The following is a 14195-nucleotide window of genomic DNA, read 5'->3' on the forward strand; positions in this document are numbered from 1 at the left end:
AGGATTGCAACCCTTGCTTTTTTTTTTTTTTTGCTTTCCATTTGCTTGGTAGATCTTCCTCCATCCCTTTATTTGGAGCCTGTATGTGTCTCTGCATGTGAGATGGGTCTCCTGAATACAGCACACTGATGGGTCTTGACTCTTTATCCAATTTTCCAGTCTGTGTCTTTTAATTGGGGCATTTAGCCCATTTACATTTAAGGTTAATATTGTTATGTGTGAATTTAATCCTGTCATTATGATGTTAGCTGGTTATTTTGCCCGTTAGTTGATGCAGTTTCTTCCTAGCATTGATGGTCTTTACAATTTGGCATGTTTTTGCTATGGCTAGTACCGGTTGTTCCTTTCCATGTTTGGTGCTTCCTTTAGGAGCTCTGGTGGTGACAGAATCTCTCAGCATTTACTTGTCTGTAAAGGATTTTATTTCTCCTTCACTTACGAAGCTTAGTTTGGCTGGATATGAAATTTGGGGTTGAAAATTCTTTTAAGAATGTTGAATATTGGCCCCCACTGTCTTCTGGCTCTTAGAGTTTCTGCCAAGAGATCTGCTATTAGTCTGACGGGCTTCCCTTTGTGGGTAACCCGACCTTTCTCTCTGACTGCCCTTAACATTTTTTCCTTCATTTCAGCCTTGGTGAATTTGACAATTATGTGTTTTGGGGTTGCTCTTCTCGAGGAGTAATCTTTGTGGCGTTCTCTGTATTTCCTGAATTTGAATGTTGGCCTACCTTGCTAGGCTGGGGAAGTTCTCCTGGATAATATCCTGAAGAGTGTTTTCCAACTTGGTTCCATTCTCCCCGTCACTTTCAGATGCATCAATCAAATGTAGATTTGGTCTTTTCACACAGTGCCATATTTCTTGGAGCCTTTGTTCGTTTCTTTTTACTCTTTTTTTCTCTAAACTTCTCGCTTCATTTCATTAATTCGATCTTCAATCACAGATACCCTTTCTTTCACTTGATCGAATTGGCTACTGAAGCTTGTGCATGCGTCATGTAGTTATTGTGCCATGGTTTTCAGCTCCATCGGGTCATTTAACGTCTTCTCTATACTGTTTATTCTCCTTAGTCATTTGTCTAATCTTTTTTCAAGATTTTTAGCTTCCTTGCGATGGGTTTGAACATCCTCCTTTAGCTTGAAGAAGTTTGTTATTACCACTCTTCTGAAGCCTACTTCTCTCAGCTTGTCAAAGTCGTTATCCGTCCAGCTTTGTTCTGTTGCTGGCGAGGAGCTGTGATCCTTTGGAGGAGAAGAGGTGCTCTGGTTTTTAGAATTTTCAGCTTTTCTGCTCTGGTTTCTCCCCATCTTTGTGGTTTTATCTACCTTTGCTCTTTGATGATGATGACCTACAGATGGCATTTTGGTGTGGATGTCCTTTTTGTTGATGTTGATGCTATTCCTTTCTATTTGTTAATTTTCCTTCTAACAGTCAGGGCCCTCAGCTGCAGGTCTGTTGGAGTTTGCTGGAGGTCCACTCCAGACCCTGTTTGCCTGGGTATCACCAGCGGAGGCTGTAGAACAGCAAATACTGCAGAACAGCAAATATTCCTGCCTGATCCTTTCTCTGGAAACTTCGTCTCAGAGGGGCACCCTCTGAGTATGAGTATGAATATGAGGTGTCAGTTGGCCCCTACTGGGAGGTGTCTCCCAGTTAGGCTACACGGGGGTCAGGGACCCAATTGAGAAGGCAGTCTGTCCAGTCTCAGAGTTCAGACACTGTGCTGGGAGAACCTCTGCTGTCTTCAGAGCTGTCAGACAGGGACGTTAAGTCTGCAGAAGTTTCTGCTACCTTTTGTTCATCTATGCCCTGCCCCCAGAGGTGGAGTCTACAGAGGCCTGCAAGCCTCCTTGAGCTGTGGTGGGCTCCACCCAGTTTGAGCTTCCTGGCCACTTTGTTTACCATTACTCTGCAATGGTGGATGCCCCTCCCCGAGCCAGGCTGCCGCTTGGCAGTTCAATCTTGGACTGCTGCACTAGCAGTGAGCAAGGCTCTGTGGGTGTGGGACTTGCTGAGCCAAGCGTGGGATATAATCTCCTGGTGTGCCATTTGCTAAGACTATTGGAAAAGCGCAGTATTTGGGTGGCAGTGTCCCTATTTTCCTGGTACAGTCTGTCACGGCTTCCCTTGGCTAGTAAAGGGAAATCCCTGGACCCCTTGTACTTCCCGGGTGAGGCGATGCCCCGCCCTGCTTCGGCTCGCCCTCCCTGGGCTGCACCCACTGTCCAACCAGTCCCAATGAGATGGACCAGGTACCTCAGTTGGAAATGCAGAAATCACTCATCTTCTGCATCAGTCACACTGGGAGCTGCAGAATGGAGCTGTTCCTATTTGGCCATCTTGGAATGGACCACAAGCCTGAACATTTTTTATTTCTTCTTCAATTTGAAAGATATTTTCATGGATATAGATTTCTGCATTGAGAGTTTTTTCTTTCAGCACTTTAGTGGCATCTGGCTTTCATAGTTTCTGAAAGTTCTTATCCTGTTCCATTGTATTGTGTCTTTTTTTTTTTTTTTTTTTTCTCTAGTAGCCTTCAAGGTTTTCTCTTTATCTTTGATTTTTTCCCCATCAGTTTGAATATGATGTGTCTAATTGTGAATTTTTATTGTTGTTGTTGTTGTTTGTTTATTTGATGCTGCCTCGTGTTCTCTGAGCTTTTTGGATTCTTTTGTATTAATTTTGAAAAACTTTGGTTATTATCTCTTCATATTTTGTTTCTGTCTTACTGTCTTTCTAGAATTCCAGTTACACATATGTTAGAGTATTTGATATTGTCCCATAGCACTTGGATGTTCTCTTCTCTGTTTTTCATTCTCTTGTTATGTTTTGTTGGGGTAGTTTCTGTTGGTCTTTACTGATTCTGTGACTGTCTTGGTCTTCTGATAAGGTTGTTGAAAGCTTTCGTCTCTGTTACTATATTTTTATTTCTAGCATTTCCATTTGATTTCTTCTTACTGTTTCCTTCCCTGTGCTTAAATTACACATCTGCGTATGCATGTTATCTACCTATTTTGTTAGAGCATTTAACCTATAAATTCTGTGTTTGATAGTTCTAACATGATGGTTGTGTCCAAATCTGGTTCTATTGATTGTTTTGTCTCTTGCCAGTGTGGTTTTGTGTTTTGTTTTTTTTCTTTGCTTCTTTTTCTGTTTTTTTTTTTTTTTTTGAAATCTGGACATTTTGTGTAGAGAGCCAGTTAAATATATTTATACCTGGAAATGGACATGCTTTGTCTTTTCCTGAGATGTGTGTGTGTGTGTGTGTGTGTGTGTGTGTGTGTGTGTGTGTGTGTAGTAGTAGAAGGAGTGTTGGGGGGTTGTTATTGCTAGGTTACCTTTAATTTACCACAGGTTTCAAGTTTCTCTAGCATTACTTCGTGTTTAGGGTAGGATTTAGTTTGCCAGAGAGTTTTTCTTAATGTCTGCTCTACCCTCAGCTTTAGGTCTTCCCTTTGAACTTGCATCTCAGAGAAGGTATTTCTCCATGCTTTAGCTCTTTGCTCATGAACAGTCATGTGCTACATAACAATGTTTTGGCCAACAGCAGACTGCATATATGATGATGGTCCCCTAAGATTATAATGCCATATTTTAACTGTACCTTTCTATATTTAGATAAACAAAACACTTACCATTGTGTTACAGTTGCCTACAGTATTCAGTACAGTAACATGCTGTACAGTTTAGTAGCCTAAGACCAATAATATACTATACTGTATAGTCTAGGTGTGTACCAGGCTATACTGTCTTTGTCTGTGTAAGTATACTCTGTGATGTTATCACAATGAAATCATCTAATGATGCATTTCTCAGACCATATCCCTGTCATTACGTGACACCTGACTGTAGTACATTGCTGTTACATGTTGTTTGAGACTTGCTAGCCTGCTTTTGATGGGAGATGGGGAGGACATTTTGTGTTGGATTTTTCTAGTCTCAGTTTTAGCTAGGTGTTTCCATTTTCTCTAGGTCTCAGGTATGGGGCTTTTTCAGAGATCCTGCCCCTTCTTTAAGCGGGGTAGAGGGTTTTTTTGTTTGTTTGTTTTGTTTGCTTCCCCTAGCTGCAGGTCCACATTTGGCTTGCAGTAATTAAAAAAAAATTTTTAACCAAGTTCTTGTTGGCTTGTATGGTGTCCGGTATTTACTACAGGTAAAGTAATGCTCATGTCCCATCCCTCCCTTTGAAATCCTGTCTTTCTTTAGATTTTAGATCGGTTACTTGGATTTAAGGTTACCTTACTTTTGTGCTGGGTTCAAGAAAATTTGTGATTTTGCACAGCGTCCATGTTTTACTTTGTTTTAAGGGTGAAAATGACATACTTTCTACCTTTCTACATCCTAAGCAGAATCTAGAAGTCCCATTTATTTCTTGAGGTTATCTACTGATATGAGATATTTGATGGTTAAAATATCTTTTAAATCTGTTCCTTTCAATTTTTTCCTCCAAATTTTTATTTTTGTTTGTTCATTTATTCAGTATAAAAACGTCAAGTCTGTGCTATGTGTCTAGGCACTGTGCTCAGTGTTAGGGGATATAGGGATGGGCAAGTACCCATAATAATCCCTTTTTTAATGAGCATGTAGTTTAATGAGGAAGACCGGATAATTACAGAAGTAATTATACTAGAGTAATGGTAAGAGCTGTAATAGGAGAAGTATGTGGAAGGAGGCACCCAGTTTTATCTAGAATGATTAGGTAAGGCTTCTCAGAGAAAGAACTGTGATACAGACATAAAGGTTATGTAGGAATGAGATTAAAGATGGCTGGGAGGCTGTGGGGAAGCAGAGTACGTGGGAAAGGAAGAGATTGTCCAGTAGCTAAGATGCCAAACAATCCCACAGAACCAACATAAAGAGTTTGAGAATCTGAAAGGAGAGCCATGTGGCTATAAAGCATATGAAGACAGAAGTGACAAAAGGTAAGACTGGAGAAATTGATTGGAGCCAGGTTAGAAAGAAGAGTCTTCTAAGCCATGTTAAGTTGATTTTATCATGAAAACAATGGCAAGTCATTGAAAGGCTTTAGGGAGGGTGACATCTGAGTAGCTAATGGTTTTGAAAAAGTCATTTTGGATGGAAGGTGAGGAGTGAATGGAAAGAAGCAAAGCAGTTACCAAGACTAGTTAGTTAAGTTGCCTCAGTAATCCAGGCATTTGCGTGTGTTGTTTTAACTTGGAGTAGTGGCATTAGAGATGGGGACAACCAGACAAATTAAAGAGATACTCAGATGTGAAGATCAGTGGAACTTTTCCATTGATTGAATACAGAGAGTGAGGAAGAGGGAAGACTTGGAATGTATCCAGTAAAAATCTTGGTATGTTTCTGAAGAACCTCCAAGTTTCCTTCCTTCTTTCAGAGGGAGAGTAGAAGAAATGACCCCTTTTTACTTTAATAATTCTCTTTTATGTATGGCCCAAAATTCATTGAGGCCATGGAGGTAAGTCAGAAAAAGGGAAAAGGAAAAAAATATGTAAATAATATGTAAGTCATGGTAAATAAACTTCTCTTGCCTGATTGTCTTTGAGTGTTGAGAAAAACAGGACAGTTTGGTTCCTTCAGTTTTGATGTTTCGCCGATGGGTATATAAACAAAATCTGCAAACCTTGCTCTTTTGGAACAAAAATAGCATACAATTGATCTTCTCAAATAGCTGTTCCGTGTAGAGAGACATTTAACTATATTTAATCATATAATTTCCTTGTTTTTTCCAGAAGGTTTTACTCAGCATTTGGTGTGGTGGATCTTACATAAACCTTTAAAACTTACATTAGAGTGTTCAAGTCTTCTGAGATTCCAGAGTCACCTAAGGTAGTGATAATTGCCACTAATAGCTGTGACAAGTTTTATACAGAACATTGCTGTGGGTGCCAATAATGTTTTTCATGGCAGTGGAGGGGCACAGTATGGTTTTCAGAAAAAGGAAGTTAGTAATAAACAGCTCTCATATGATTCAAGATTTCAGTGGTTAAGGTGGGAAAGTAGGTGTGGAGCTTATGGAGGTGATCAGTTTTCCTTCTCAGAATGATGGATGCAGTTAAAAGCAAGTATGGTGTATTATTACAATGTTAGAGTTAGGCAGTTATGATTTAGAAAATTTTTTGTTTTGTTGAGGGTATACTGTGGGATAGAGTTGTGAGTAGCTAAATAACTCAGGTATTAGTTAAAGTTGAGTTTGTATTCTGATTTCTATACTTACTAGCTGGGTGTACAACCTTGAGTCTTCATTTATTTGTCTGTAAAATGGTAATAATAATTATATACACCTTGAAGAGTTGTTACAAAGGTTAAATGAGATGATGTATACAAGCACTTAACCCAGTGCTTCGTTCATTGACTTATTTGGTATGGTACAAGTTTAAATTATATTGCCGTGTACAGTTTGTTAAATCCAACATGCTACAGATTGAGTAGCCCTTATCTGAAATGCTTGGGACCAGAAGTGTTTTTGATTTTGATTTTTTTTGTTTGTTTTTGAATATTTGCATTATATTTAACAGTTGAACATCCCTAACCTGAAAATCTGAAATCTGGAATGCTCCAACGTGCATTTCCTTTGAGTGTCATGTCAGTGCTCGGAAAGTTTTGGACTTCGGAGCATTTTGGATTGCAGATTTTCACATTAGGGCATGTCAACCCGTATAAGGTGTTTATAATCTAAGAAACAGTCATGATCTTAGGTCTCTTAATAATTTCTCATAATTGGATTATGTTTACATATTTCCCATCTGTAAAAAGGGCTAGTAATGTAAAAATACAGAGTATCATTTCTTTGATGGTGGCAGGAAGTTATGGTTTACGAGAATGAAGTAGGTATTAGATAGATGGAGGGCTTAAATATCGCTCTGGTTTAATTTTGCTGTTATCATTAGTTTGCACATAAGGTCTCTTTCTATAAATAGATATGTATCATATATACAAATTGAGAAAGGTTTGCTTTAGTAGGAAAATAGCTAGTGAGTTGAGTCAAAGAGATAAGATATAACAAATTTTTTTTTTTTTTTTAAAAAGAGATAAGATCTTGTTCTGTTGCCCAGGATGGAGTGCATTAGCATGGTCTCAGTTTACTGTAACCTCAAACTCCTGGGCTTAGTTGATCCTCCTACCTCAACCTCCTAAGTAGCTAGGACTACAGATGTGCACCACTATGCCCAGCTAATTAAAAAAAAATTTTTTTTGTACAGAGAGTCTCGCTATGTTGCCCAGGCTGGTCTCAAACTCCTGAACTTAAGTGATCCTCCCACCTTGGCTTCCCAGAAGTTCTGGGATTATAGGTAGGATCCACTGTACCTGGCCAAAGGAATTCTTAATGTTGTTCAAGAATGCACATACCTTTTACGCGCGCGTGTGCGCACACACACACAATCTCAAATTAAGGAGAAACATCTGAATTGATACTGCTTTGTGCCAGGCACATTTGCTTTTGCGCTCATTTATTTACCAAACATCTTATTGAATACCATATGTGCCAGGAATGGTGCTGGGTATTGAGAAACTAAAAATGGTAAGGTATTTCTTGCTTTGAAGGAGCTGTAGGTATGATTGTTAGTCAGACAAGCTTACAGTTCGGTATGGCAGCAGAGAGCACAGAATACCAAGCCCACATTTACTCAAGGAATATTTATTGAAAGCTAAAATGTACAAATGTTCGGTAGGCATTCAGAGATCATTTAGAACTACATCTCAAAAGGAACAGCCCTGAGTCATCCTTGGTAAGTAAGTCCTCAAATGGCAATGGAGAGTCCTGTGTCTGGATCCACTATAGGATAGGCTCAGCATAATAATGCTAGATAAGGCTAGACACTGGAAAACTTCCTTATCAGCTTTGTTGACCCATTGGTGTTCCTTTGGCTTTTCATTTCTCTGCCTCAGTTATGTCTTTCAGAGTAGCTTTTGGAGAGGTGAAAGGAGGCAATTAGGGCTTCTCATCTCCTAGACATCAAGTAATTGATATAGTTATTTCTGTATTTTTTTCCCATAAGATTGTTAAAGATATTTAAGTGGGGAGTACTAACCACACTGATACATTCATATTGCCATAGGCATTTATGAGCACAAACATAGGTTAAGATCTAGATAATCCTCTGCCATATTCTAGTCCCTTGGCCTTGGGGGACACAATTTAACACCCTCGTTGCCTCAGTTTTCTCATTTGTAGAATTGGACTAGTAATAACTCCACTTCATAGGGTTGTTGGGAGAATCAAATGAAATGTTACTATTTTGAACATAAAATAGTCAAGTGAGTTATTTGTCAGGTGAGCAAGTAAGATCTGGTAAGTGGCCAAAATAAATATAAAGGTTGTGTTTTTAAGTTCATATACTTTGCTCAATTGGGAAACACCTCAGATCCTTACTTAGAAGCCTTTTATTGTTACTTTGTATGTAATTTGGACACTCTGGAATTTGCAGTGCCCTTTAGGTTGAGAGAAATAGAAATGCCTAGAGTAGCAAAAAGTGACAGATGGCGAAGAGAAAGAAACAATAAAAATCAGGTACTCTACTGGAAAAAAAATTAGTGATCTGGAGATTGTAGTACAGCTGTGCACATTGCCTATGGGGTGAGGACAGCCTTTCACAATGAAGAAGGCCTTGAGTCATCACCTTATACATGGCACAGTTTGGCAGTTTGAATAGAACTGTTTGACTTCTCATTCTGCTTTCTACTAGTGATTGTGTTTCTTGAATGCCTTTTAGTAAGGTCTATCTACGTAAGGTCTCTCAATAATGAGTGTCTACCTGGGTTAAAAACTTATTTCTGTTTAGTTCAGATACGTTAAAGAGAAGACCTATAAAGTAATTTCTTTCACTATAGACTTTAATTTTAGAAATCATTGTCTTATTATGTCAACTTAAATTGTAATATATATTTTGTATAACCTGGTTTGAATAGAAGTAAAAATGAATCCCCAAGCAGATATAGGAATCATTTTGTGTTTTCAAGTGTGAAATATATCATTGTATTATAATAACTAGTGCAACTGCATTTACGGAAGGATGGATTAAGAAAACTACAGCAGAATCAGTTGTGGTTCATTAGCAGATTTTATAGTTTTTAAAATATGAAGCCATTTCTCTGCTGTCCCAGTATAATTTTTTATGTTATTATATCGCACACAAGTGCCTCTGTGCTGTGTTTGTATTGTATCTCTTTTAAAGTGAAGCTCCTATGCCAAGAGAAGGACATTTCTTGGTTTCTTGATTGCAAATGCAGTTGACTCTCAGTATCCCTGGGGAATGGGTTCTAAGACTTTCCTTGGAAACCACAGTTTGAGGATGTTCAAGTCTCTGATATAAAATGGCAGTATTTGTATATGACCTATGTTCACCCTCCTTTTTACTTTATATCATCTCTAGATTACTTATAATACCTAATACAATATAAATGCTAGGTAAATATTTGTTAGACTCTATTGTTTAGGGAATAATAACAAGGAAAATCTATACATGTTCAGTACATGTACAGATTTTTTTAACTGAATATTTTTTAACATGTGATTAAAATATTTTTTACATGAATTTTTTAACATGTAAAATTTTTTTAACTGAATGTTTTCCATCTGTGGGTTGGTTGAATCCATAGATATGGAGCCCACGGATATGGAGGGCCAGTTGTACTGTACTTGTGATTGACATTGGAAGTGGGAAGACCTTGAAAGTGTGGAAAGGATTGGGTATATTTTTAATTTTATTATTTTATTATTCTGATTTTATTCTGCCAAAGAATCTTCTGAGTTTTTACTTATGTTTTCTCTTTTACCTTGCTCTACAGCCAGAATTACAAATTATTTGAAACAGAAAATGTTTTCTATGCCTGTCGTATGCATTTCTGACATTGAATATACTGTTTAGAATAGTATTTTAAAACTTTTGTTCAGGTGAAATCAACTTAGTGAATAAATTGATTTTAAATTATAAGAATTTTAAAAGCCTTAAATTGTAAAAAATGAAGGAGAATTCTAGATTAAAAGTAAGAGTAGTGCCTACATTAAGGGTAAATATTTTATGGACTTTTTTATTATACTTTAAGTTCTATGGTACGTGTGCACAACCTGCAGGTTTGATACATAGGTATATGCATGTGCCATGTTGGTTTGCTGCACCCATCAACTCATCATTTACATTAGATATTTCTCCTAATGCTATCCCTCCCCAAGCTCCCAACCCCCTGACAGGCCCCGGTGTGTGATGTTCCCCGCTGTGCGTCCAAGTGATGTCATTGTTCAGTTCCTACCTGTGAGTGAGAACATGCTGTGTTTGGTTTTCTGTCCTCGTGATAGTTTGCTGAGAATGATGGTTTCCAGCTTCATCCATTTCCCTGCAAAGGACATGAACTCATCCTTTTCTTCAGCTGCATAATATTCCATGGTATAATATGTGCCACATTTTCTTAATCCAGTCTGTCATTGATGGACATTTGGGTTGGTTCCAAGTCTTTGCTATTGTGAATAGTGCCGCAATGAACATATGTGTGCATGTGTCTTTATAGTAGTATGATTTATAGTCATTTGGTATATGCATGTGCCATGTTGGTTTGCTGCACCCAACAACTCATCATTTACATTAGGTATTTCTCCTAATGCTATCCCTCCCGAAGCCCCCAACCCCCTGACAGGCCCCGGTGTGTGATGTTCCCTGCTGTGCGTCCCATAGTAATGGGATTGCTGGGGCAAATGGTAATTCTAGTTCTAGATCCTTGAGGAATCGCCACACTGTCTTCCACAATGGTTGAACTAGTTTACAGTCCCACCAACAGTGTAAAAGTGTTCCTATTTCTCCACATCCTCCCCAGCATCTGTTGTTTCCTGACTTTTTAATGATTGCCATTCTAACTGGTGTGAGATGGTATCTCATTGTGGTTTTGATTTACATTTCTCTGATGACCAGTGATGATGAGCATTTTTTCATGTGTCTGTTGGCTGTATGAATGTCTTCTTTTGAGAAGTGTCTGTTCATATCCTTTGCCCACTTTTTGATGGGGTTGTTTTTTTCTTGTAAATTTGTTTGAGTTCTTCGTAGATTCTGGATATTAGCCCTTTGTCAGATGGGTAGATTGCAAAAATTTTCTCCTATTCTATAGGTTGCCTGTTCACTCTGATGGTAGTTTCTTTTGCCATACAGAAGCTCTTTAGTTTAATCAGATCTCATTTGTCTATTTTGGCTTTTGTTGCCATTGCTGGTGTTTTAGTCAGGAAGTCCTTGCCCATGCGTATGTCCTGAATGGTATTGCCTAGGTTTTCTCATAGAGTTTTTATGGTTTTAGGTCTAACATTTAAGTCTTTAATCCGTCTTGCATCAATTTTTGTATAAGGTGTAAGGTAAGGATGGTGTCTCACTGTATTGCCCAGGCTTGAGTGCAGTGGCACGATCTCGGCTCACTGCAGCCTCTGCCTTGTGGGTTCAAGCAATTCTCCTGCTTCAGCCTTCCAAGTAGCTGGGATTACAGGTGCCCGCCACTATGCCCGACTAATTTTTGTACTTTCAGTAGAAATGGAGTTTCACCACGTTGGCCAAGCTGGCCTTGAACTCCTGACCTCGGGTGATCCACCCATCTTGGCCTCCCAAACTGCTGGGATTACAGGTGTGAGCCACTGTGCCCAGCCTGGACTTTTTTTTTTAAGTCACGTGTTTGTATGAGTCTGTTTACTGTGTTATTATATGAAATGCTTTTCTTACTATGGAATGCAGGAAAAAAATTGGAAAAACTGGCTTAGGAACCTGTGCTTTTAGGTAAGTCTTACAAAGCTTAAGAAAAGAAGGTCTTGGAAATAATATAGAGCAGAAATAAAAAAACTAGAAAATAGGAAAATAATAGAAAAAATTAAAGAAACTAACAGTTTGGCATTTTGAAAAGGCCATAAGATCAGTAAAATTGACAAACCCTTAGCTAGGCTAAGGAAAAAGAGAGTAGACTCAACTAAAAGTCAGACATGAAAAAGGAGACATTGTATCTGATGCCACAGAAATACAAAGGATCATGAGTGACTTTTTTTTTTGAGACAGAGTCTCACTCTGTTGCCCAGGCTGGAGTGCAGTGGCCGGATCTCAGCTCACTGCAAGTTCCGCCTCCCGGGTTCCCGCCATTCTCCTGCCTCAACCTCCCGAGTAGCTGGGACTACAGGCGCCCACCACCTCGCCCGGCTAGTTTTTTGTATTTTTTTTTTTTTTTTTTTTTAGTAGAGACGGGGTTTCACCGTGTTAGCCAGGATGGTCTCGATCTCCTGACCTCGTGATCCGCCCGACTTGGCCTCCCAAAGTGCTAGGATTACAGGCGTGAGCCACCACGCCTGGCCATAAGTGACTATTATGAACAATTATATGCCAACATATTGGCTAACCTGAAAGAAACTGATAGATTTCTAGAAACTTACCAAGACTGAATAATGAAGAAATAGAAGATCTGAGCAGACCCATAAGCAGTAAGGAAATTCCATTAGTAATAAAAAATCTCGGCCGGGCGCGGTGGCTCAAGCCTGTAATCCCAGCACTTTGGGAGGCCGAGACGGGCGGATCACGAGGTCAGGAGATCGAGACCATCCTGGCTAACATGGTGAAACCCCGTCTCTACTAAAAAATACAAAAAACTAGCCGGGCGATTTGGCGGGCGCCTGTAGTCCCAGCTACTCGGGAGGCTGAGGCAGGAGAATGGCGGGAACCCGGGAGGCGGAGCTTGCAGTGAGCTGAGATCCGGCCACTGCACTCCAGCCTGGGCGGCAGAGCGAGACTCTGCCTCGAAAAAGAAAAACAAAACAAAAAAAATCTCCTAGCAAAGAAAAGCCCAGGACCACATAGCTTCATTGGGGAATTCTACCAGACATTTACAGGAGAATTGACACCAATTCTTCTTAAATTCTTCCAAAAAATGGAAGAGGAAGGAACACTTCCAGACTCATTTAATGAGGTCAGCATTGCCCTGATACCAAAGCCAGAGGTACTATAAGAAAACTCCAGGCCAATATCTCTAATGAATATTGTAAAAATCTTCAACAAAATACTAGCAAGATGAATTCAGTAACACATTAAAAGGATCTTACACTATGACCAAGTGGAATTTATCTCTGGGATACAAGGATGGCTCAACATGCGAAACTCAAAAAATATAGATTATATACCATATTAACAATTGAGGACAAAAATCACATCATTTCAATTGATTCAGTAAAAGCATTGACAAAACATAACTTTTTATGATAAAAACACTCAACAGTCTAGGAATAGAAAGAAATTATCTCAACTTAATAAAGGTAATATGTGAAAAGCTCACAGCTAACATAATCATTAGTGAAAAGTGAAGTTTTTCCTCTAAGATCAGGAACAAGGCAAGAATGCCCACTCATCACTTTCTTCAGCATTGTAATAGAAATCCTAGCTAGAGCAGTTAGACGAGAAAAAGAAAGAAAAAGCATCCAAATTGGAAAGGAGGAAGTAAGGTTATCCCTAATCACAGATGACTTGGTTTTACATGTGCAAAACCTTAAAGATTCTTAAAAAAAAAACAAAAAAAAACTTTAAGAACTAATAAACAAATTCAGCCAAGTTGCAGGATACAAAGTCAACTCTCCAAAATCAGTTGTGTTTCTGTGCACTAACAATTAAGGAAATAAAGAAAATCTCATTTACAGTAGCATCACAAAGAATAAAATGCATAAGAGTAAACTTAATCAGGAGGGAAAGACATACATTGAAAACTATAAAACATTGCTGAAATAAAGATGCAAAAAAATGGAAAGACATAGCTTTGATATTATTATGCTGAAACTAAAGCCAGACAAATACTACTGATTGAGCATCTCTACTCCAAAAATCCAAAATTCAGAATGCTCCAATGAGCATTTCCTTTGAGTATGACCTTTGAGCACTGTGAGCACTCAAAAAGTTATGGATTTTGAAGCATTTTGGATTTAGGATTCTCATATTAGGGCTGCTCAATCTGTACGAGAAGACCAATATTCCTGATAAATATTGATGCAATATGTCGTGGATTGGAAGACTTAATATTGTTAAAATGTCCATACTGTCCAATCTACAAAGTCAGAACAATCTCTGGCAAAATCCTTATGGCGTTTTTTGCAGAAACAGATAAACCATCCTAAAATTCATATGGAATCTCAAAGGAGCCTGAGTAGCCAAAGCAGTCTTGAGAAAGAAGAACAAAACTGGAGGCCTCACACTTCCTGATTCCATAGTGTATTACAAAG

The 14195-nt window shown here is 38.7% G+C and overlaps 1 protein-coding gene across 1 annotated transcript in view; it reads left to right on the top strand.

The window, feature by feature from the left end:
• Positions 1-14195, top strand: part of R3HCC1L (R3H domain and coiled-coil containing 1-like) — a 114969-nt gene that overhangs the window by 50379 nt on the left and 50395 nt on the right. Inside the window, exon 3 of the mRNA XM_011928747.1 lies at positions 5713-5809. The gene's annotated coding sequence lies outside the window, so the exon portion shown is untranslated. The remainder of the gene's footprint in view (positions 1-5712; positions 5810-14195) is intronic.

The sequence above is a fragment of the Colobus angolensis genome, unplaced genomic scaffold, assembly GCF_000951035.1.
Source record: "Colobus angolensis palliatus isolate OR3802 unplaced genomic scaffold, Cang.pa_1.0 Scaffold794, whole genome shotgun sequence".
In the NCBI taxonomy this organism is placed as follows: Eukaryota; Metazoa; Chordata; class Mammalia; order Primates; family Cercopithecidae; genus Colobus; species Colobus angolensis.